This window comes from Macrotis lagotis, unplaced genomic scaffold (genome assembly GCF_037893015.1).
Source record: "Macrotis lagotis isolate mMagLag1 unplaced genomic scaffold, bilby.v1.9.chrom.fasta BILBYCTG245, whole genome shotgun sequence".
NCBI classification, from domain to species: Eukaryota; Metazoa; Chordata; class Mammalia; order Peramelemorphia; family Peramelidae; genus Macrotis; species Macrotis lagotis.
Window position 1 is genome coordinate 110,637 of NW_027422152.1, and position 24,382 is coordinate 135,018.

Genomic DNA, 24,382 nt, shown 5'->3' on the forward strand with positions numbered 1-24,382 from the left:
CTCTCTTGTTTCTCTCAATCTCTGTACTCCCTCAGTCTCTCTTTTACTACATCTAGTTTCTCAGTCTCTCAATCTCTCTTTGTTTCTAAATCTGTCTTTCAATCTGTGTCTCTTGTTTTTCTCAATCTCTGTACTCCTCAGTCTCTCTTTTACTACGTGTTTCTCAGTCTCTCAGTTTCTTTCAACCTCTCAATCTCCCTTATCTCTTTCAATCTCTGTACTCCATCAGTCTCTTTTTTATAAATCTCTCTCAATACCTCCCAATCTGCCTTTCAACCTCTCTCTTAATATAGCTTGTATCTGTGAATCTCTGTACTCCCTCAGTCTCTCTTTGTCCAAATCAGTCTCTCAGCCTGTCTGTTTCAACCTCTCAGTCTCTCTCGTCTCAATCTCTGTAGTCTCTCAGGCCTTTATTCTAAATATTTCTCATAGTCTGTCTCTTTCAAACTCTCATTCTCTCTCGTTTGTCTCAATCTCTGTACTCTCACAGTCTCTTTTTATCTAAATGTCTCTCAACCAGTCTCTTTCAATCTCTTAATCTCTCTTTAAATCTCTGTACTCTCTCTATTGTTCTGAATCTCTCTCTCAGTCTCTCGTGTTTCTCAAAACATTTCACTTTCTCTTGCCTTTCATAACTGTTCTTTCTCAATCTCTGTCTCTCCTAATCTCTCTCTTTCTCAATCCCTCTCTGTGTCTTCCTTTCTCTTTCTCCAAATATCTGCCTCCCAGTCTCTCTTTCTCTGCTCTTTATCAATCTCACTTTATCTCAGTGTTTCTCATACAACACACACACACAAACACACACATACATACAGACATATAAACACACACACACACACACACACACACACACACACACACAAACACTCATATACCGCTCACATCTCCTAAGCTTCCTTAGGCTCCCCTGCCAAGCATACAGCCCTTAGACAAGAGGCAAAAAGAAGAGAGGGAAGCCTTCATAGAAAATTGGGCCCTTTCTCCTTCTCCCCTCATCTCTGAACTGTGTTCATGTGTTTGTCTGCTCAGGAACAGGTAACTCCTGCTTATTAAGTCCCTTTTCTCAAGGAAATTAAGATTCCAAATTCCCTGCAATGTGTTTTATCTGCATTTTGAAAACTAACATGTGCCTCAGGGGGGAAAGGTCAGTGAACAGCACTCATTATCAGGAATGGAAGATTGGAAGAGAAATTCTCGCATCTAGGCCTGCTATGAAATGGAGTTTTGAGCAAAGAATAATAGTTTACTGCCATGTTTTATCACATACTTAAAACACACTAACTGCTGGATAGCAAAGGGGGACTGGCTAAACAGGGAAAGGACACCCAATGGGAAAACAATGATCCACGATGCCTTCCTGCAGTTCCAGTCTGGCCTGGTGTCGAGACAAACTTTACAGATCTGAAAGAGTCAGAAGGGTACTTTGAAGTCACCCAGTCCAGCCTATTCCCCAGAATCCTTGAGGGCCCTGATTTGAATGGTCTGAGTGATGGAGCTCTCACTGCCTCCCAGAGCAGATTATGTTATTGCTGGATAGCTCCAGAGGCTTTATCCAGAACCTGACTTCCCTAGAATTTAAAACACATCTGTCCTCAGGCTGACTCATTGAGGCTAATAAGAATGATGGCAACAGCTGATATTTGAATAATACTTTGAGGTTTGCAAAGAACTTTATGGGCATTTTCTTGTTTGATCCTTAGAACTCCCCTCCGCCAATACCCCCTCCACCTGATTCTGGAATTTCAACTGACCCATTGCCTCTCTGCTTCCTCCCATGAGACATCATTCTTTTGTTCCCTTTTTACATAGATATTTATTAATATCTCTTGTTCTATATTGCCTAGATTTTCCCCTGTGTCATTCTCCCCCCCCCCCCCCCCGAGAGTCATTATTATGACAATTTTAAAGGGAAAAAAGTAAAGGAATAATGAGCAAAATCAGCAAATACTACTACAACAAATTATGTCACATGCAATGTTCTATACTCATGTATCCCCCCTCTCTCTACAAATTATCCTGTAAAGGTCATTTCTCATGAGAAGTTATTCTGATCTCCCAGTCCCTAATGGCTTTCTCTACCTCAAACCTCTCAGAGTGATCAGTTTGTATCTATCTCTCCTACGAATCTGTTTACAAATAAAGTCATAAATCAAGTAAAAGAGAATCTATTGACTCTTTTTCTATTAGAAATCTGTGTGCATATGTACTACAAATTCCAAGAGGTCAAGAATTATATCATATAGACTTTGAACCTTCCTCTAGTACCAAGTCTCAGCACTCAAGAGGCAATAGTATGTCTACTAGACAGAGTGATGGTCTTGGAGGAAGGAAGGCATCAACTAAAATCCTGCCTGAGACACCTCAAGTTGGAAGACTCTGGGCAAGACACTTAACCTCTCTGAGACTTCTATGTCAAATGGGGATGATAACAGTCCCTACTTTACAGGGCTCTTTTCTGGCTCTGGGAAGATAAGGAAATGAAGAATAAGCTAAGTTAAATAGCTTGCTTGGTGTCACATTGTGAGGAAGTGCATCAGAACTGTTATTTGAGAGCATATTTTCCTGACTCCACATACTTGATGCCAATACCTCTTGACTCTAGCTTTAGTATACTGGAATGCTCCTCATTCTTCTTTCACAGGTCAGACCTTCAGATATATAAAAGATCACTATGACACTGCTGCCCTAGATCAGCCCCTTCATTTGGCCTTGGGTGGTATGGCCCCAAATCCCTTCAAGGAATATGTCATCTTGGCTTGTCTCTTTTTTGTCAGACTCTCCTCAAAGGCAGAGCCCCAACATGACCCATATGTAAATATGGTAAGCACAAATGTAAAAGTACAACTTTTACTAGTCTGTTGGCCACCACGGAGGAGTGGGAGGGAAGGGAGGATAGTAGAAAAATGTGGACCTCCTAAATTTGCTAATGGATGAATGTTGAAAAGCTACCATTGCATGTAATTCAAAAATTAAAATAAAATTTCAATGAAAGAAAACACATAGTACTCCAATTGAACAGAATTCTCCAAACTTATCAAGGACACAATTATCCTTCCAAATAAGAACTAGATTGAATTTACGACTGTTTCTTGTACCTTGTGTGACTTTGGAAAAGTCTTTTAATTGGGCCTCTGTTTCCCCATCTATAAGGAAATGGAGTTGAACTGAGGACCTCTCTGTTCTGGATCTTATAACCCTATAGATCATGTGAGTCTGAAAGGCCCATGGTTTAAAAAGCCAGGAGTAGGGAAGATGAGTGCATAGAGGATCACAGAAAAATGATGTGGACTGTACTTTGGCACAAGAAACAAGCAACCATGGCAACGTGTCTTTCATCTTATTTGGACACTGACTAAGTCAGTTACAAAGTGGGAAGCATAGCAGTTGGGTTGATACATGGAAAAACATGGAAATGAATGACTGCTGGTTTGTGCCCTCCTTGCAGGGCCAGCCCCTTCTTGCATCTCAAGATTCCCAAAGGTCTCTTTTTTCTTTTGACTTCATTTTTCCCCAACTGAACAGAATAAACATTCATCACTCAACAGTACTTTAGAAGAAAGAAAATTCTAATCAATTCCCGGCCTCCCCATTTTCCACCCTATTAATCTGCAATGCCATTGCCATTACCATTCTTGATTGGAGAAGCATGTTCAGTTTTGCGAGGTAGTTGATTCTCGGTTGTAAACAAAGATGTTTTGCCTTCCTGCATATCATATTCCAGTCCCTATGAGCCCTTAATGTAGATGCTGCCAGATTCTGTGTAATCCTGACCATAGACCCTCGGTATTTGAATTGGTTGTTTCTGGCAGCTTTTAGAATTTTCTCTCTTTGATTTGATAGACACTCACTAAGGTGGGTAAGGAATAGGAGACCGTTATCTTCTGCCTGAGGATTTCTGGGTTTATATTGTCTCTTTTCTACCAACTCTCACTTTGCAGGACCCAATTACTGGATTACTGGGGGTGAGATGGCCTGGGGGAGGAGGGACCCTTATCAAATCATAGTATTTCTGGAGTGTAATATTTTTCAATCCATTCTGTCAAGAATTAATTGTGAAAAGAATCTGGTATTCTCCTGCTTGTGAGATGTCAGAGGGGAACATCCTGGCTCCCAGTTCATGAAACTGCAGAGTTACCTCTTGTCCAGTACCAGAGTGAATATGTATTTGAGGAGGTGAAGAAGCAAGGAGAGATGTGATGTAGATGGGAGGGGTGGAGTAAGGGTGGGATTCAGAAAAGGAACAGGGTTGTGAGAAGTCTTGATTTGGGTCTGTCAGCCTGAAATGGCTGGAAGAGGCCTTTGGGGAGATTTTATATTGGGTAGGTCAGGAGAGCAGAATGATCCAGGTCAGAAGGGGTCATGAAAGTGGGGGAGGTAGAAGAAATGAGAATGAAAGGAATAAGTCTTGTCACTGAACCATTTCTGCCAATCCTCTTACTTGCTGCCACAATTTCACTTAAGACCCATCTTTGACCATGAGATCTCATGCCTGGCAATCAGTGAGACTATCAGCCTGCACTCAGCTGCCAGCTTGTGCCAGTTGCTGTTCTTAGTTCTGGTACAGCTAGGAAAACTAGAAACACTTAGTCCCTATATGGGTGGCATCACTTGATGGGTACAAAGGAGAGATAATGATAAAATATAAATCACAGGCAAATTTCATAGAGGTGGTCCTGGTCCCCAAAACAACCCTGAATCACCATCAACATGAAACCCCTTTGATCCCCCTCTCATCAAGGTTGCCTGGTCATAGACTAGAACATGTAGCATGGGTCTTTTGTATTGCCTCCTGGATGCCCACACAGTGGAAATCTTGTTTGGTCCATTCTCTTTTATGTGACCATTCTGTGGATCTTCAAAAAAACCTGGAAATAAGAGTCATCCTTCCTAGAGTCTAGTGGACACACCACCCCTAGAGAAAGTTTTCAGACAATACTTCTGATTCTGGGGCCTTTCTCCACTCTTATTACCACTCCTCTGAATTGGGAAAGAGGCCTCAAAAAGATTCCTTGTCCAATTCAGTGACACAGAGCAGGGCAGAGGGAGCTCATTGTTCACTCAGGTGTACGATTGAGGACATCTTGGATCTCTCAGGGACCAATAGGGAAGCCATCTCTAGGACTTGCTCTGCTGGTGTCCCTCAGTCATTGCAAATGGCTACCTGACCAGTAATGGGTGCTATCAACCTAACCATCCCTGTTGTCAATGGGCTCTGATGCAAATCCTTGCAAAACAATACACTTTTGAATTTTTGTCCCAAAATTATATATTCAGTTGTTGTATTTTACTTTTGAACCCTAGGCTGGATGAATTCAAAACATTTTATTTATATGCATTCAGTGGTATTATAAAAAAGCTTCCAGAAGAGGAGAATTTTTAGTGAAGCAAATGAAACTAAAGGGAAAGAAAATATACTTTGGAATATATTTTAGCACTGTTTTCCTTTGATTTCCACGATCTAAAGAGGGTCATCTCCAAAGTACTGTTCTCTCCTACCTTCATAAAAATTTCTATTTGGGGTATCTGGTAGGGAGGGCTTTCCTTTTTAATCAAATCAATCCTTTTCCCAAGCAATATCTTCTGGGAGTCACAGAGTTGTGTTGAACATGGATCTCCTGTCAAGGATTTACTCGTACCCCCCAAGAAATGCACTTCCCTCAACACTGCCCCAAGAAAGTCTGCATGGAATCTATAATATGTCAACTTATATCCAACACTCACTGCCATAGGATTTGGAAGCTCCCTTTTGTGATGAAGATGCAACTCCCCACCTACCTCCCACCCTTTAGTCATTCCTGCCCAACCTGGCCTTAGTTTTGCTGCTTCTCCTTTGGCTGGTGGGAATCAGCCCCCCCTGGATTCTTTAATTTTGAATACAGGTAGTATTTGGAGAGTCAGAAGGACTTGCATTTAAGCAATCTCAGATCATGTCCCCTCACCTTGCTACCCTTGTGGTTGGGAAAGGTTGGGGGTGACAAACAGGGAAGGTAGCCAGAAAGGGAAAGGGAGACCTTGACTTTCTGCCTGAGGATTTCTGGGTTACTTTTGACTCTGTCACAGAGAGATGTTCATTGTTCAAGACCCACTGGTTGGTTTAACTTGGGGCCCAAAGGGTGGTGGCCTAAGAATAGGGGTGTTATTGGATTTTTTTTTAATTCATTTTGTTATGAACAGTGGGAAGATTTTGCTTTTCCCCCAGCTGGGGAGACATCTGGGGGGATCAGGGTGCTTCTTATCCCAGCCATGGTTGTGCAGATTAGTCCCCCTGTTCACAAGTGTAAATGGTTTCTTCAGGTTGGGGGGGACATAGCCCATCAAAGAGATGGCAGGGAGGGCTAGGGCAGGTTTCAGAAGAGGGGAGGGAAGTCAGTTACAGACTTGGTTTGGACTGGTCCTGGAGGAGCAGATGAGACAGATGTTACAGGCCTGGGTCTATAATAGGGTCAGGAGAACAGAAGGACCCACCCAGGAGGTATAGGTTGGAGGGAGAGGTGAAAAAGGTGGAGGCAGTGAGGCCAAAGGAAGCAGGAATCCATCTTCCCACTCATGCTGCCAGATCACCATCTGCCCATTTCCTCCTAAACCACTTGTGCTGATTATCCTTGACTTGGAGGTGCCACGGCTTGGAAGCAGAGACACCAGGATACCCAGAAAACTAGAAACACTTGGACTTACCCTAAGGGGCTTAGTCAACTAATGGGAGAGAAAAAAAGAGAAGGGGAGAGGGAATCACAATAGATCTTGGAAGAAGGGGAGAGAGGTCAGTCCGGGGGAGAAGACCATAACACCCAGGGTCAGCTGCTTCAGAAAGGTGTGGGCTGAGCAGAACTGTGAAGTTGGGAAATGTTTGTGGATCATCATCATGCAGCCCAACCCCCGCACTGTGCCAAGCTAGGGCAGTCCCAGCTTGTGAGAAGGACTGGCCACGTACCCCCATGGCATCCAACCTGGATCACATGTAATTGATTCTGTCCTCCTTTAGAGTATGAGCTTCTAGGAATCAGGGCCCAACCCCTACTTTTGCTGGTATCCCAAGACACCGAGCACAGGGAGTAACTCCTAGTGAACAAGGAGTGACTGTCCTTGCTCTCCACTTGCAAGACAGGACCATTTTAGTTAGGGATGAGCAGCGGGGGGTGATTGCACAGGCTCTGCTTGGGGTTTTTCAGGCTTCCAGCATCCTCATTGTCTCCACCCTCTCCTTTAGGCTGATTCCATACTGACCCTCTGTGTCTGTCATGATGTCCCACTGTGTGTCCCTCTGAATCTGGTGGCATGGTGCCTGGGTCTGTGTTTACCTCTGGATCTGTCATGTGTCCCTCTGTGTCTTTCTGTGTGTGTCTCCCTGTCTGACTGTGTCCTTTATTTGTCCCTCTGTGTCTGTAAGCACAGTGTATGCCTTTATGTACCTGGTTCTGTCTGTGTAGCCTCCTGTGTCTGTGTGTCCCTTTGGGTCAGTCTGTCACTCCTTGCATGTCTCTCCTTGTCTGTGTCCCTCTGGGTCATACGCCTCTGTGTGGATTTCCATGTGTCCCTGTGTGTCTCTCACTGTCCCTCTGGGTCAGTCTGTCTGTGTATGTCTGTCCATGAGTCCCTCTGTGTGTGACTGTCTGTGAGTACCTCTGTTTCTGTCTGTGAGTCCCTCTATTTCTGTCTGTCTGTGTCCCTCCATATGTCTGTCTGTGTGTCCTGGATCTGTCTCTGTGTCCCTGGGTCTGTCTGTGGGTTCCTCAATACTTCTGTCCAGGTGTCTCCTGGTTCTGCCTCTGTGTCCATCTGGGTCTGTCTGTATGACCTTTTGTTGCTTTCTGAATGTCCCACTGGAGATGTCTATGTCCCCAAAAAGTAAATTACTATTTGTCCCTCACTGACCCTGAAAAACCACAAAGCAAAAGCCAACACTCCTCAAACCAAAAAAAAAAAAAAAAAAAAAAAAGGCCAAATGGGCAGTCCTCCAGCTCTTAGAAAGTGAGGCCTGAGGGCAATAGGAAGTCAGGGAATGACCCATCCTCATCATCATGGAGCCCACTGTGCTTAGCCAGGGCAGTCTCACTTTGGAGTCTTGGGGAGGAGGGAGAGTTCTCATGACTTTCTGCATCTGAGAAATGACCTTTAAACTTTCTGGGAGAGCAGCAGAAGCTAATGATTTGGAGGGAAGTCATGGTCCACCCTCCACCCACCAGGCATCATGGAGAACCCTAAGGTTAGGTTGCAGGTGGCATGTAGGATAAAATCTCCAGATTTTATTCCAAGCTTTGTTTCTGGAAAAAAATTCATCAGGGTCTTAGGAGTTTTGAAACTAGACGTTGGAGAAAACTAGTGGATTCACTGCAATTGAATATCTATGAGGATTGGATGATGGCAATGCCACCTGACCATCCTCAAAGCTAGGCTGGGCCAAACCCATGTTGCAATAAGAAGGAAACTCAAGGTAGCCTTCATGTGGCCACTGGTCTGGCCTGGGTGAGGCAGCAGAGGAGGTGGAGGGAGTGGATCAGAAGAGGGAGGGATTTCACACAAGCCCAAACAGACCCCTCCCTAAACAGCCCCTCCCTTCATTGAGGGCTGATCATTAAGGATGCTTTGGGAGTGGGGTTCAGGAACCAGCTGGAGTTCTTAGGCACCTAGAGTCCTTAGGACTCTATTTCCCAAGGCCAAAGGAATATGGGTTGCTTTCAGAGGGCAGAGGCCTGCAGCACTGATTTCAGGGTCTGTCTGTACTTATGTGACCATGCCTGGCCTCTGGCCTCCTCTCTGGAGCTGCCTCCGGAATTCTGGTCGTCCCCCACCCAACATGACACCTGACTTGTTACAGGTGAATGGGATCCCCAGAGACATGTCAGCCTGAGAGACCAGGCCTTGGGAATTTGAGTCACTGCAGAATTGTTCCCAAAAGAACAGTCAGCTCTGGGCATCCTTTCCAAACTCTTTGATCACATGGTTTTCAGGACAGGCTGGGGACACTTTGTTTACTTTTCCCCTTACAGGAGGGGAAAGGCACCTTGAGTCCCCCCCATGTGTTTCAACACAAAGCCAAGACTAAGGGTTTGTTTTGGAAACTGTGGAAATTCTGGGAAAAAGGAAAGTCATGTCAACCAGCCTTGCAGTCAGGAAGACCTGAGGTCAAATTCGCTCTCAGACTCCTATTGATGCCAAGCAGTGTGACCTTGGACAAGTCACTTAACTCCATTACCTTAGGGGTAGCTAGGTGGCACAGAGAACTGGCTCTGGAGTCAGGAGGACCAGAGTAGTTTCCCCCCTCCCAGCAGACACCCAGGCTGCCCTGCAGGATCTCGAAGGGAGCCCAGGTGATCTGTCCCTCCCCAGCACAACAAAGTCTTCCCAGAAATCCTGATGGAATGAATCCAAGGCTTCATTAGGGAGCAACTCACCCCTCCTCCTATATCCTTTAAGCCAACAGGTCTGGCTTCTGGAAACAGCTTTAGTGATTTTAGGGGAAACTGAGGCAGCCCTAGAAATCATCCAGTAGAAGTCCAAGATCTCCCTTGCCATTATCCCCTAGGGGTGCCTGCTGGCTCTCAGCCATCATTCTGTCCTGGATTTTTGCTGAGCTCAGCATCCTGAGGCTGTTTTCATCTTTGTGCAGCACCTTCCTCTCCTGTTGTGGACTGAATTAAGAAAAATGAAAAAGAGAGAGACAGAGATAGAGACATAAACAGAGATAGGGGACCCTAGAGTGCATTCACCACACTCCTGGGACCTGTATCTTCCAATGCAAAAGGCAGGAGCTCCAACTGGACCTGCCTCCTAGAGTGGACTATGCTGATGACTTTTCCTGCCTTAGGGAAGTGAGGTTTCAGGCTGGCAGGCCATCTGTTGGGAAAGGAAAACAGACTCCCTAGGGAGTGAATGGGGGAAAGAGGAGTCTTTGATGAGGGAGTAATTCCCAAGTTCCTGAGAACCATCCTGCAACCCCCAGAACACCCTCCACTTTCTGGCAAAGCAAAAAAGGAGAGTTTGGGGGAAATAGGGAAATCCCCTTCATCCCATCCCATCAGGCACTAGTTTCTACTTCAATAGTAGAATGGAGGTCCTGGTCTAGGGGAATTACAGCTGGTTTGCAGAGATGCCAGCACAGAGGCAGAAGGCCCTGGGACCCAGCGGACACCTGGGCAGTCCTCCTGCTTCAAGGAGGAGTGGCAGGAGCTGGAGCATGAAGTGAGGGGATGTCCCTCCTCCTTCCTTCATCATCACCATCCTGCTAAACACCCTCCACATGCCCCTCAAAAGCACCCTCCAACTCTCGCAAGACTTCCCCCTCATATTCTGGGTATTGGTGGGCAACTGTAAAGACTTTGCTTTCTATTGGCAAGTGTGCTTTCCAGCCTCCCCCCACACTCCAGGAAGACTGATGGGATAGGGAGAAACTACACCACTTGGTCCAGTCTGCCTGAACTCGGTCACCTTTAATGCTCTTATGAAGAAAAGTGAGTGAATATCCAAAACAATGTAAACATTCTGAAAATCAGAAGGCTTGGCAAAGAGATTAGGTGCCCAAGGAGAAAGATCCTTTTCACCTGTCAAGATCTCTTCATTTCACTGGTCCCTGACTATAGAGAGGATGAGACTTGGGAGAGTCAGAGCAAGGTCTGACAAGGAATTCCATAACACGGGACAGATTTAAATATTTTCATTCTTCAAATACCTTCCTTTTTCACTTGATTATGACCAGTTTCTACAAAGGAGAAACGAAATTGCTTGGATTCCCCTTGAAAGGGGTTTAAAACCCCAAAATCAACTTGTCCCTCATCTTTTCTAGAAATGATACAAAGAGTTTTGAAACTAAGTCAAAAACCAATTTCTGTATTCTATTATGATTCTTTGTTTTTGGTCTTTACAAGGCAGTGGGGTTCAGTGACTTTTCCAAGGTTACACAGCTAGATAATTATTAAGTGTCTGAGGCCTGATTTGAACTCAGTTTCTCCTTGCTCCAGGGCCAGTGTTCTATCCACTACACCTCCTAACTGCCCTCTGCTTTCTATTATGGAAAAATTCATCAATAAAATTCATGTCAGCTTTCTTATCAGATTGACAACCCTTTAGTGGATGCATGGATCTGTAACAAGGCAGGTCTAGGGTTGGGCTGGAGATGGTCAAAAATTACCGAGAGATCTAGAGAGGAAATCTGAAATCAGGGCTGCAGACCTCCACCCTCTGAAATCCTTCCATGACCCCTTGGCCTTGGAAAAGTCCTAGGCATGCTTCTTTCTTTACACTAAGATGTCTAGGGCTACCTGATGATTTTTTGGTGAAAGACCCACCCTTGAAACCAACCTTCATGCTTAGACCTCAATAAAAGGAGCAGCTGTTTCCAAGGAGGGGCCTAACAGACCTGTCTGAAATTCCTCCCTCTTCTGCATCCACATCCTCCCCCTCCTCAGACATCACACAGGTGAGGACCTGCTCTCACATAGTGCAGACCAATGGCCACATCTGAGCTACACTGGGCATCCTTCCCGGATTGCAGTTTGAGGTTGGGCCATTTTACCTTTGAGGACAGTCAGGCGACATTGTCACTATCTCATCCCCAGAGAGAAAGTGATGTCTGAATTCAGAGAGGCCTCTAATTTCCTCAAATGCCCAATTTGAAAACTCCCATTAAGTCCTGATATCTTCAGAAAACCAAGCATCTAATAAAAAATTGAGATGAATGTGCTCTCCTAAACCTCACCTGAAACTCCAGTTTAGGGGCCCCCATGATGTGTGGTAAGTGGAGAACAGACCATGCCTTCCCTCTGTTGACTCTTGTGGACAGTGGGGCTACTCTGCATGTGCATGGCTGGGGTAAGAAGCACCCTGACCCACCACATGTCTCACCATCCCGGGAAACAACAAAGGCTCCCCAGAGTTCATTATAGGACTTGAAAAAATTCAATAAAATACCCCAATTCTGAGGGCCATGCCCCTTTGACCATGAAGTTAAATAGTCTGAAACTATGAATATCCATGTGGGAGAGTCAAAGGTAGCCTAGACATCACCAGACCGAAACTCAAGGTCTCCCTTTCCCTTCATAGCAGACTTACGTAATAGTTCCCCTACCCTCTCCCACTTACAGGGAGAAGAAATGGAGGGGCCAGATCCAAAGACTGTGTAAGGTCCAGGCCATTCCCCAATTCTCCTAGCACAGCCTGTATTAAAAATGTATGGGGAGAGGAAGGATCAAAGGTTGGCAGGTAGGTGGGGGGCAGAAACATCAGAAAATGGAGCTTCCAAACCCTGGAGCAGGGGCTGTTGATTGTAAAGTGATAAATTATAGGTTGAAGGTAGTGGTTTTGCTGTGTGTGGGGGGGGAGGTGGGTTGATTCCTTGGTAGGAGACTTAAGTTCAAAAAAAATCTGAGATTCCCTGAACATATCAGGATAAAGTTTTTGTTTTCGATTATTAAAATTTTAGAATTTGAAAACAGAAGATTGAAGGCCATGGAAAAGGTGAGTGAATTCAAGCACTCTCTCTCTCTCTCTCTCTCTCTCTCTCTCTCTCTCTCTCAAACTGCTCAGGATTTCATTATAAAATACAACAAAGTGAACTGGTTAAGAGACTTTTCCTCCTGAAGGGTCAGCAGGCACTTAACACAGAATAGCCTAGTAGGCAGAGAGTGTGGCAGAGCCAGCTAAAGGCAGATAAGGAAAGACAGTCTGAGAGAGCTGACTGGGTCAGAGAGAGAGAGGACTGGGTTTTTGCCCCTCATCTGGGCTCTAAGGGCAAAAGGGTACTCCCTGCCCACTTATTGGAAGAAACCAGGTGAAGGGTTGAAGACTGGGGGTTGGAAATGAGGAGACAAGATATAGATTTTACATTAAGCAATGAAACCCTGGGAGTCAATTGACATCTCAAGAGTGGAGAACCTCCACCCACTTACCAAGATCTAACATTTTGTTTCTGCTACATCCATGTCATAATTCTCTGCATCAACTTGGTTTGGTTAAAAGAGAAAGCCTTCCCATCCCCACCCACAGGTAGTGGAGGCCTGTGTTCTGGGGAAGGCAATCTGTAGATCACAGTTCCCAGACAAAACACTGCTACGATACATTCCTAATTATATTTTCTTTCCCTTTTGTTTCATATGTCTCACTACAAATCCTCTTCCAGGAACTTTCGTATAACACCACTGATTGCAGGTAATGGAAATGCCTCGGATTCATCTGGCTTTGGGGTTAAAAGTATAAGACAAAAATCTGAAACTTTTCTAGGAAAAAAATGCAAAGGGTTATTTTTGTTGCAAGGATTTACACCAGAGCCCATTTAGATCAAAGAAGTTTCAGCTGATGGCACCTATTTCTGGCTAGGAATCAGGTCACAGTGCCAGAAGGACACCTGGAGAGCAGGTCCTAGGCATGGCTTCCCCCTTATACACTGAGGAAGATCCAGGATGTCCCTGATCACACATCCTGAGTGAACAATGAGCTCCCTCTGCTTTGTTCTGGGTGACAGATTTGGACAAAGGTTCTTCTTGAGGCTTGTTCCCCAGCTCAGAGAAGTGGCAATTGGGTGGAGGACGTCACAGAATCATAAGTGCTACCTGAAGGCTTTCTCTGGGCGTTGGGTGTCCACTAGACTATAAATGATGGCTTTTGTTCCCAGGTTTCCTGAAAGATCCACAGAATGGTTATATACAAGAGAATTTATCAACCAGGAGTTTGCACTGTGTGGACAGTACCAGGACACAGCCCACAAACGCCAGGCTACATGTTCTGGTCTAGGGCCTGGCAGCTGTGGGGGAGAGGGGGACCTAAAGGGTTTGGTACTGATGGTCATGCTGTTGGGCCAGACCAGGTTCTATCAGATTCCCCCAATTTATTCCTTATATCGTTATCTCTCATTTCCCCACATCAAGTGATGCCACCGATAGTTGAAGGAACAAGACTTTTTAGTTTTTCTGCCTGTACCAGAGCCTAACACAGTGACTGGAACATTCCGGGAGCCCAGTGCAGACTTATAGTCTCACTGGTTGCATGAGATCTCATGGTCAAAGATCGGTCTTACATGGAATTTTGGCAGCAAGTGAGAGGATTGGCAGAAGTGGTTCCATGATGAGACTTAATCCTATTTCCTCCATTCTCTTTTCCACTTCCCCCACCTTCATGTCCCCACCTATCCTTGAAAATTCTGCCCTCCAGACCTCCCCAATATAAAATCTCCCCAAGGGCCTCCTCCAGGCTTTCAGGCTGACTGACCCATACCAAGACTACTCCCATCCCTGCCCCCTTTCTGAATCTCCTCTACTCCATCCCTCTCCTCTCTATCACACTTGCCCTTGCTTTTTCATATCCTCAAACAGATGTTCACTCTGGGGCTGGATGACGTTACTCTGCAGGTTCACAAATTGGGAGCCAGGATATTCCCATCCCATGTCTCCCCAGGAGGAGAATAGTAAATTCTTCCCTCAATTAATTCCTGAAAGAATGGATTTAAGAGTATTTCACTCCAGAGATAAGACAATTTGGTAAGAGTCCCTTCCCTGGTCTATCTCATCCCCCAGGAAACCAAGAGTTGGGTCTTGCAAAGTTGGTCTAGGTAGGATGGAGACACTGTTGCCCAGAACTTGGCAGGACAAAGGTCAAGATCTCTCTTTCCTTACCCACATCACTGGGTATCTGACCTCTGGACAAGCCATCCTTGATATATCCCCCAGTCCCAATCACCTAAATGGACAGAGAACTGAAGGTTTGGACTGAGACTACTTAAATATCTAAATTTCAGACCCTCCCCTTACTCTCTTAGTAAATCTGGTTATTAAAACTTAACTCAAAAAACACTCAAACACTCCCTGGTATCCTATTCTGGGGTCAGACTGAGCAAGAAAAAGTCAGTGGGGACTGGGCATGTTCTCCATCTGGAAGGGAACTCCTAGCCTGGGAGTGTCTAAAGTGGAAAGGTGAAAGAGAGACCTTGAGGTTCAAGGTAGATTCTTGAGAAGAGATGGGGCATCTGGGGAGGGGAGAGGTTTTTTGGGGTGGGTAGGATGCTGGACATATCTGGCTTACCTCTTCACAGTCTTGAGATTCCCAGGATCCCAGGAAGATCAGAAAAAGTCCTAGGTTGGTCAAAAGGAAAAGTCCTCTCATTTGGCCCACCCTCATAACCCCTCTCTCCAGAGGCATGGTGGCAAGATGTATTCCAGTGTGATTTATCCTCACTGTCTATACTTCCCCCACCCTCACCACCCCAATGCTCCTTGGCCATTCTGCTCTTCTAACCCTGCCTGCCCAGACTTCCATAATAACTACTCCAGGGGTCTCCTGCAGCATCTTCAGACTGACCAATACAAAGTAAGGCTTTCCCCAACTCCAACATTCTGAATCCTGATGTTCCCCACCCTTCTCTGTCTTCTTGCTCCTCCACCTTCCTTCCGAAGGAGCCATTCACACATGGTCTGGACAATGAGGCCACTCTGCAGCTGCATCTGGGAACAAGGAAGGCTCCTCCCCACAGTTCCCTTCCATGGGAACAACAAAGTCTTTCCTCATTTGTCAACAGACTGAATTCAAGAGAAGTATAGACTATCCAGAAATAATTCAGTTCTGGAGGGCTACCCCCTACTTCCCTCCCTTATGAAGGGTCCTGTCAAGAGAGTATAAATGGGACAGAGAGACCACTAACCCATAAATGGTCAGGCCGAAGTTCAAGGTCTCTTGTTCAATATTCACATCAGGGGGTCCCTGCCCACCCACCAGCCATCCTGTAGGTTTCTCCAACCCCACTCACTCCAACTGTAGGGCCACAAGCTGAGGGTTCCCATCCTGAGCCTGCTTCAACCTCCGCCTTTCCCTTTCATCTCTTACAGTTGTTCAGTTGTCTAGCAGTGTCAGACTCTTCCTGTGCTTGGGGACCAAACCCCTCCTTCTGGAAGTGGCCAGCAGCTCCAGAGATTTCATTTTCCTCTGCTACTAGATGGTCTAAAGAAAGTCAATAGCTAATTTGTTTAAAATATTTTAAATCTTGGGCCTGCTTGCCCTCCCTCAAAGGAAAAACCCTGAACACAGGCTAGGCAGGCAGGACAGAATCACGAGGCACTGTTCCCAGGAGGGAAGGCAGCTCCTCACTCAGCCGGGGTCTAGCTGAACAATGACCAGCTCCAGACTCACTGGGATTCCATGACAGTTATGGCAAATAAAGCCTGGGCAGATGATCCATTCAGCTTTCTGTAAGAGCTCAGAATGGCCTGGTTTGGGTAAAAGGGAAATTGAGCTTCTCCCATCCAACTACCCTCTTGTAAAGTCTTTATGAGATGAAGTGGAGGCCAGATCTTGGGGGTGACAATGATCTCAAGCTCCTGGATACCACCCACAAAGTCTGATAAAATATATGTTTCATAGATTCTACTGTCTTTCTCTTTCCTGTTCTTTCCTTTAACACATTTCTGTCTTTTGGCATCTTTAAAGATAAAATGGAAGGTGGACAAAGAAAATTTCAGGGGTCCTTTCTGCTTGACATAAAAAAAAAATTTGAAAAGCATTTTAATAAGTTTAAAAAATCTTTTAAAATTAGAATCTATTTTACATAAGATGAAATCAAAGATAGCTTTGTGTATATTATTCATTAAACTGAATAGCATTGCTTATGGTGTTTTCCACTCTTTGTAATCATGGCGACCATATAAGTACAGGGGATAGGCTTGGCAAAGATACTGCAGAGGTTTGCTATTTCCTTCTCCAGTGACCTGAGGCAGAGAGAAGTTAAAAGCCTGTTATTTTCCAGGGTCACACAATTAGGAGGTATCTGAAGATGGATGTGAACTCAGGTCTTCCTGATCTCAGGTATATTATCTTCTCTACTGGACCATCCAACTGACTTACTCTAAATAGTTTACTTTTTTCTTTATCCTCATCCTTTTGCTCTGGCATCATAAACCACAGATTGGATGAATTTTGAACTAATCAGTCTTGATGTTAGATAGGGGGAAGTCACCACAAATGAGAAAGCTATGGAGAAGAGGCTGGAGGCCAGGGTAGGTTGAAGCTTGGACATTCTAAAGCCCTGAAGTCAGGGCTGCAGGCCTCTAGGGTCTGCACGGACCCTATGGACCAGTATCTTCTTGAAGCCTGAGCTCCAAACCTTATTTTACAATAAGGGATTCAAGTTATTCTAGCTGAGATTCCTTGGATGAAAATGGAATTCCCTGTATCGTGCTGCTCATGGTGTTCTGTCTACTGAGCCATCCATCTTACACTAAATGGGACCTTGCTTTTTCTTTAACTTCATCCTTGTGTTCCACCATCATAAACAATGGATTTCATGAAATTTTAGCTAGTTGGCTGGGATGTTAGATTGATGTATCAATGACTGAGGGAGATCTGGGAGAAGAGGGTTGGCTGAAGCCTGGACACTCCCAAGTTCTGAAGTCAGGGCTGCAGGCCTACAGTCTCTGTAAGCACCCTATGGTGTCCTCTGAGACCTGAGGCCCTTGGGATGGAATCTATATTTTAAAATAAGGGCTCCAAATCATACCAGCTGAGATTCCTTGGATAAAAATAGAGCACCCTGGGATGTGGGGTTCAGTGCAAGCTTTAGAAATGATGTTTAATGGGGTTGTGGAAACTTGACCCTCCTGTCACTTGCTGGCCTCTCCCCCTCTGGAGTTCTTATCCTTCTAACAGGGCTGGCTTCTTCCATGTCCTAAGAGTGGCAGTTGATGGGGATGGGTGGGCCTGCTCTATGGGAGTTGTTTACTTAGATGATGACTGTGTGGTGACAAGAAAAAATTGTGTTATTGGGGACTGCTGCCAGTTCCACAGTTCTTCTCTGCATTCTGCTGCTTGTCAGGGTGTCAGGACATGATAATGGTGGTGGTGGGCAAGGCGGACCCCATCTAACATTAGTGTACCCTTAATGAAAGCTTTGCACCCTTAATTGAAAGCTTTCTGCCTCTACCCCTCTGTCTTTTGTCTATTTCTGTCTCTGTCTCTCTGTCCTTGTCACTCTGCTTCTATCTCTCTGTCTCCCTGTCTCACTCTCTCTCTCTCTCTCTCTCTCTCTCTCTCTCTCTCTCTCTCTCTCTCTCTCTCTCTTCCTCATCTCCTCTCCTTTCTACTCTCACCAGTGATTTACACATAATGGGAGATAGGGAGGCCTTAGGGGTGGGGAAGCTCTTTTCCCCTAGAGGGAAAGGCCCTTCTGATCAGACCATTCTTCTGATATTGGAGATGTTCTGGATGTTCTTGTTAATTATGTTCTGCATGTTCACTCACTCTTTTTTTTCTCACAAATCCTCTCTTATTCTCCCCATATGAGTCAATTAAAGAGGACCCAGTCCAGGTAGGTGGAAATAAGAGGGATAGTTTCTCACAATCCCATCAGCCTCCCTGAGGGGTTAGAAAGCTCACTTCTCAAAGAAAAAGCCAAGTGTTTACAGTCCCCCCCACCAGCCCCCAAAGTACAGCAGAAAGACCTTGGTAGAACTGGAGGGTGATTTGGGGGGCATTGGGGATTGGGTAACAGAAAGATGTGGATGAAGGAAGGAGTACTCTCACTCTCTGAACTATTTCAGCTCATGCACTTCCTCTGAGAAAAGCACTGCCCAGGTGCCCCCTGGGTTTCAGGAACTACTGGCCTCGGTGCTGGCCTCCCTGGCATCCAACCTAGATCACATGGAGTTCTTCCTTACCTCCTCCCTAGATTCTGAGGTTTCAGGATTCAGGGTTCAAGCTTTCCTGCCTTTGGTGGGCTCCCTCTCACCCAGCACCAGGAGTAGTTCATAGCGGGCAAACTCACTGCCTGTGGTCTCTGCTGGCAGGACATGGACCCTTTAGTTAATGAGCAGCAGGGGGGAGAGCAGGGGACCTAGGGACGGGGGTTTTCAGGCTTCTAGAATCCTGTCTCCAACCCTCTCCTTCCTTGGTCCTGATTCCATACTTTTGCTGATACTAGCCTGGCCCTGGGGTCCCTAAACTCCAAGGACTCCCACCGCTCCTCCATCACCTCCTTGGTAATCTCTGTGTCCCTCTACCTCTAACACTCAAACACACACACACACACACACACACACACACACACACACACACAGACACACACACAGAAACAGGCTCTTACACCATTTTTGCACTCTGGGTGTGTAAGAAGAAATAGTTGAGGAAGGTCTTCCTTGATACCTCCCTTTACTGGCTCCTGGGGAGACAACATATAGTTCCCACAATTCCTGACAGGATGAATTAATGAGAAAATCCAGAATAGCATCTATACCTGTGAAGCCTGCCCCCCTCTCACCTCTATCCCCTACTAAGGTTTAGGATATGGATCAGCTGGGGCTTCTATTTCCAAGGTAAGGTTAGGCCAGAAAGTACCTGTGCATCTCTGCCCCCCTTCCCAGCCCCTAATGTGTCCCCATGACCACTGCTGAGGAACAGGAAGCTGAGGGAAAGGACCCTGAACCTCCTTTATTCTGATTCACTCTGTTTCAGTCTCTGTCCTTCCTCTTCCTATTTTGCCTGTGGCTATGTTTCTGTGAGAAAGCCTCCCTTGGGTCTGCCTCCTACCATCCCAAGGACAAGAGACATATCTGCTACCAGGCTGGACAAGATGGACCCAGAGGAGGCATGTTCTCCACCAGGAAAGGGTGCAACCAGCCCAGCAGGGGGACTTCCTCTGAGAAAAGCACTGCCCAAGTGCCCCCTGGGTTTCAGGACCTTCTGGCCTCGGTGCTGGCCTCCCTGGCATCCAGCCTAGATCACATGCACAGTCCAGGCTCAACCCAGACTCCTGGAGTGAATTGTTGGGGAAGAGGGGGACCCCTGGGTAGGAGACCTGAGTGAACTCCGATCTCCCTTGTAACCCCTAGAACATTCTGCCCCTATGAAGAAGCCAGATCAGCTATGGGGAAAAGGTAAAGTCTTCTCATCCTGGTCCAAGAACTCACTTATTCCCTAAAATGTAGGGTGGGTGGGTTTCACAGGTTTATGGAAGAAAGCTCTAGAGATTAGGGTGATTACAGTCAAAGTCTAGTTAAATTGTTCTGGTTGTTCAATTGTGTCCAGCTCTTTGTGACATGATTTTGGTCTTTCTTATAAAGATACTGGAGTAGATTGTCATTTTCTTATTTTATAATTCATTTCCCAGATGAGGAAACAGAGGCATTCAGGGCTTATATCTATCCCAGGCTCACACAGACAGTAAGAGTGTTAGGCCCTATTGGAACTCAAGACTCTTCCTGAATCTTCCTGTCTCTGTCCACAAGCTGTAGTTGTTGCATCACCCTTGAGCCCCTCCTTAAATAGATTCCAACAATCATATTTTTCTTTGATTTTATTTGGATCAGGCTCCATCTCAGTTGGCATAGTGAACAGTGAGCTGCCCCAAGCGGGGTGGGGCTGCTGGAGTCTTCCTCTCTGGTTCTCCTGCAAACTCTCTTTGCTACTGGGTCCTCTTGGATACCTCACCCTAGGAGAATGATTCCTGGGATTCCTTCTGGGGATGTGGATGCCCTCCTTACAGGCTGCTGTGATGGATAATGTCTCGTAATAATAGTTCAGAGTGACTAAAATGGCTTTCATGGATTCTTCTTTGCAAAGAAGGGCCCTCTCTCCAGATGAAGGAAGGCTGTGAATTATGACAATGTTCAGTTTTCTATGCAGTTTGAAAGGTTTTAGCCTCCCCTTTATGCTTATCACAAGTCAAGATAACAATCTAACTGATGCATTCACCCCTATATGGTTCCCCCAACATGGTCATACTAATGAGCATGGGGGGGGGGGCGGTGAACGATACCATGCATGAACCTCCTTGGACAAGCACAAAGGACAAGACCCAGGCCTTAGCTCAGTCCCCAACTTGTTGAAACTAGTTTGTCAACTCCCCCAGTAATGAAACTTGGTGTCTTGCTCAGGGACTTCACTCAGCTCCACAACTGGTCAAAGTTATTTCTTTAATCCCCATTCCTTTAGTCTGCCTTTGCCCTTTCTGTAAACAGGTTGTCATTGTATGGCTTAGACAAAGACCAGCCATCTTGGCTTTAGTGACGTATTATTTTTACAGGAGATATTCTTGCACTATCCTCTCTCGTCCTTGTGGAAAACACAGCACTCAGGTCGTTGTCACAAAACTAATCATAGGATCAGCTTCCCAGTCTCTGGAGCAGCAGGGAGAGGAGAGAGGCTTTCCCCTTATAACCTCCACTTCCTCCTCTTCCTCCACCAAGTTGAATATCCATTTCTCAGAAGGAGAATGGAAGTGTTGCCACTGATTTGTTTCCTGGGTTCACTTCTTCCCAGAGAGGAATCACGACTCAGACATGGGAATGCAGGTTTTGGAAAGAAAATAGTAATTTCTTAAAGGAAGCAACAACATATTAATAAAGGGATAGAGAAGGTAGAAAGAATTTTAAGGGAAGACCATGTGGAGTGTTAGCTGGCCAGCATTCAGCAGGAGACTGGGAGGTCAAAGAGCCAGGACCTTTACTCCTTCCCCTTAAGCTCTCTTCAGGAGTCCATGGGAATGGGTGGTGACCTGGGAGTGACCCAAGTCCCTCACTGGAGATTTTGCCTTTTGAGGAGGGGTCTCTTAGCAATGCAATCCAAGTTGAATGTCAGACCCTCAGGTGTGGCCTAAATTAGAATACAAAAGGAGGAATGCCTTTACAATCCAAACAAAAGATTGGCAAAGTTTGACTCCAACTGATCTCATCATACCCTATGCCCACATTTCTCTACATCAGAAGGCCAGCCTTGCCCCCTCTCCACTAGGCCTTAAAGGCCACAAGCTAGGAAAGTGGGGAGATATGGGCAGGTGGTTGTGAAACTTGATGGAAGTAAGCTGGAGAATCATTTCTTGGTATTTTTTCCCGGTTTCTGTTCAGCCGCCCCTTCAATCTGGCACCTACTTGCCCAGGTGTGGCTGAATGGTAATACCTTCTTCTGGCCTGAGATAGCTGGACATGCCAGTTAGCCTAGATCTGGTGGGCCCCAAGGTATTTCCACCTGCTCCCAGGTCATACCTGTGCTGTAAGGGCTTGCAGGCCATGACCCTCCAATGTCAAGGAGCATCTAAACCCAGGATTGTGATGATGGGAAGGGGAGGGAGGGTGGGTGTTTGAGCAAGGCAGGTTCAGGCTCACTCTTTCCCCAGAATCTCCATCTCCAGGGCCATTCTTTTCTCCCTATCTTGGCCCTCCATTGCGCCTCCACCTCAAGACACAGGTTCAGAAACAACAACAGCCCCCCCTCCAACATTCCGTTCCTATCCCCCTCCCCCTCACTAAGTATTCCTCCTTGGCCACCCCAACTGCTCTCAGAGTTGTTTCCTCCTACTGCCAGGGAGTGGATCTGCCTTGCAGCTGGTCATGGGGGGCCAAGGGTATCCACTCCCTCTGCCACAGGACACAATGAAGCCTTCCCAGAATTCCTGATGGAATGAATCCAAGAGGAGACAAAAGCTGGATTCTGCTCTCCAATCCATTCTGTCAGGAATTAATTGTGAGAAGAATTTGGGGTTCCTCTGCTGGAGAGACTTGGGGGGACATCCTGGCTCCCCATTTGTGAACCTGCCCCAGAGAGAAGATCTATTTCAGGAGGAGGAGGAAGAAGGGCAGATGTGAGCTAGAGGGGAGGGGTGGAGCATGGGTAGGACTAGAGGGCAGGGAATCTTAGTTGGGGTCACTCAGTCTGAAGGGGCTAGAGGAGGTCGTTGGGGAGATTTTATATTGTGGGGAGGTCAGGAGAACAGAATGATCAAGGAGAGATGAATGGAGGCAAGAGGGTGTAGGAGAGGGAGGCAGTGAGGATGAAGAGAGCAAGATTAAGTCTTGTCCCTGGGCAGCCTCTACCAGTCTTCTCACCTGCTGCCACAAGTCCAGGTAAGGTCCAGCTTTGACCCTGTGGTGCCCTGACCAGGAACCAGTGAGACCATCAGCCTGCATTGGGCACATAGATGCCAGGTATACACAGAGAGAAACAGAGGGACACACAGACAAGGAGGGACACACAGTCAGACCCAGAGGGCTATACAGACACACAGAGTGACACAGAGAGACACCCAGAGAGAGGGTGAGCAAAGTCTGACAGCATACTCCATATCATGGGACAGATTGATTCAAATATTTTCTTTCTTCAAATATCTTCCTTTTTCCATGTAATTTGAGTAGTTTCTACAAAAAATGTCTTTCTCTGGGCTTTTGTTGGCCATGAAAGGAGAAACAAAATTCCTTGTATTCCTCTTGTAAGGGGTTAAAAACTCCATATCAAACTTGTTCCCCCTTCTTTCCCAGAAATGATACGAATGATAAAACTATGTCAAAACCCAATTTCTGGTTTGCATTAAGGACAAATTCTTCAATAAACTTCCTGTCTCCTCTCCTTTCAGACTGACACCTCTCTAGTGATGTCATGGATATGTGTCAAGTCAGGGCTAGTGTTGGGATGGAGGGAGATCTAGGCAGGAGACCTGCAATCAAGGCTGCAGATTTCCACCATCTGAAAGCATTCCATGATCCCTTGGACTTGGGAAACAGTCCTAGGGATGGCTTCTGTCTTTACACTAAGAGCTCCAGGAGGTACCTGATCAATCTTTTTGGTGAAATACCCACCCCTCAAACCATCCTTCATGCTTAAGCCTCAATGAAGGGAGGGGCTGTTTCCAAGGAGGGGCTTGATCTGACTTGTCTGAGATCCCTCCCTCTTCTGTATCTGCACCCTCCTCCTCCTCAGACACCACACAGGTGAGGACCTGCTTTCACATAGGGCAGACCAGTGTCCACATCCAGGCTACTCTGGGCATCCTTCCCTGATAGAAGTCTGAGTTTGGTCCATCCATGAGGACAGTCAGGTGATGTTGCCACTATCTCACCCCTAAAGAGAGTGATGTCAGAGGTAAGAGAAGCCTCTATTTCCTCAAATGCCTAATTTCCAAACTCCCATTAGGTCCTTTTTAATCTTCAGAAAACCAAGCTTGTAATGACAATTGAGATGAATGTGCTCTCCTAGACCTCACCTACAACTGCAGTTAGGGGCCTCCATGATGAGTGGAGGGCAGGCCACAACTTCCCTTCAAATCAGACATTTCTGCTGATCTTCCAGCAAATTGTATCCTCATTTCTCAAATGCAGAAAGTCAAGCGTTCTCTCCCTCCTCCCCAAGCCCCAAAACGGGACTTGTCCTGGCTGGGCACAGTGTGGGGCTTGGGCTGCATATTGATGAGGATGGTCCAGAGCCATTCCCTGCCTTCATGGTTCTGCTCAGGCCCCACCTTCCTGAAGCAGAAGGCCTGCCTATTTGGCCCTGGGTTCGTTAGGTTCTTTTCCTCTGAGAGGAATTCTCATCTCCTCTTTCCAGATCAGTTGTGATTCCATCTAAACTTCTTTCCCTCCCATTAAGTCAAGAGTCACCTTCGGGTAAATGTAATTCTAGTTTTCTGGGTATCCCGGGCTGACTGCTT

General features: G+C 46.1%; 1 pseudogene; it reads left to right on the forward strand.

Moving 5' to 3' along the window:
* LOC141504129 (G patch domain-containing protein 2-like) overlaps positions 1-24,382 on the forward strand; it is a 51,540-nt pseudogene that overhangs the window by 22,418 nt on the left and 4,740 nt on the right.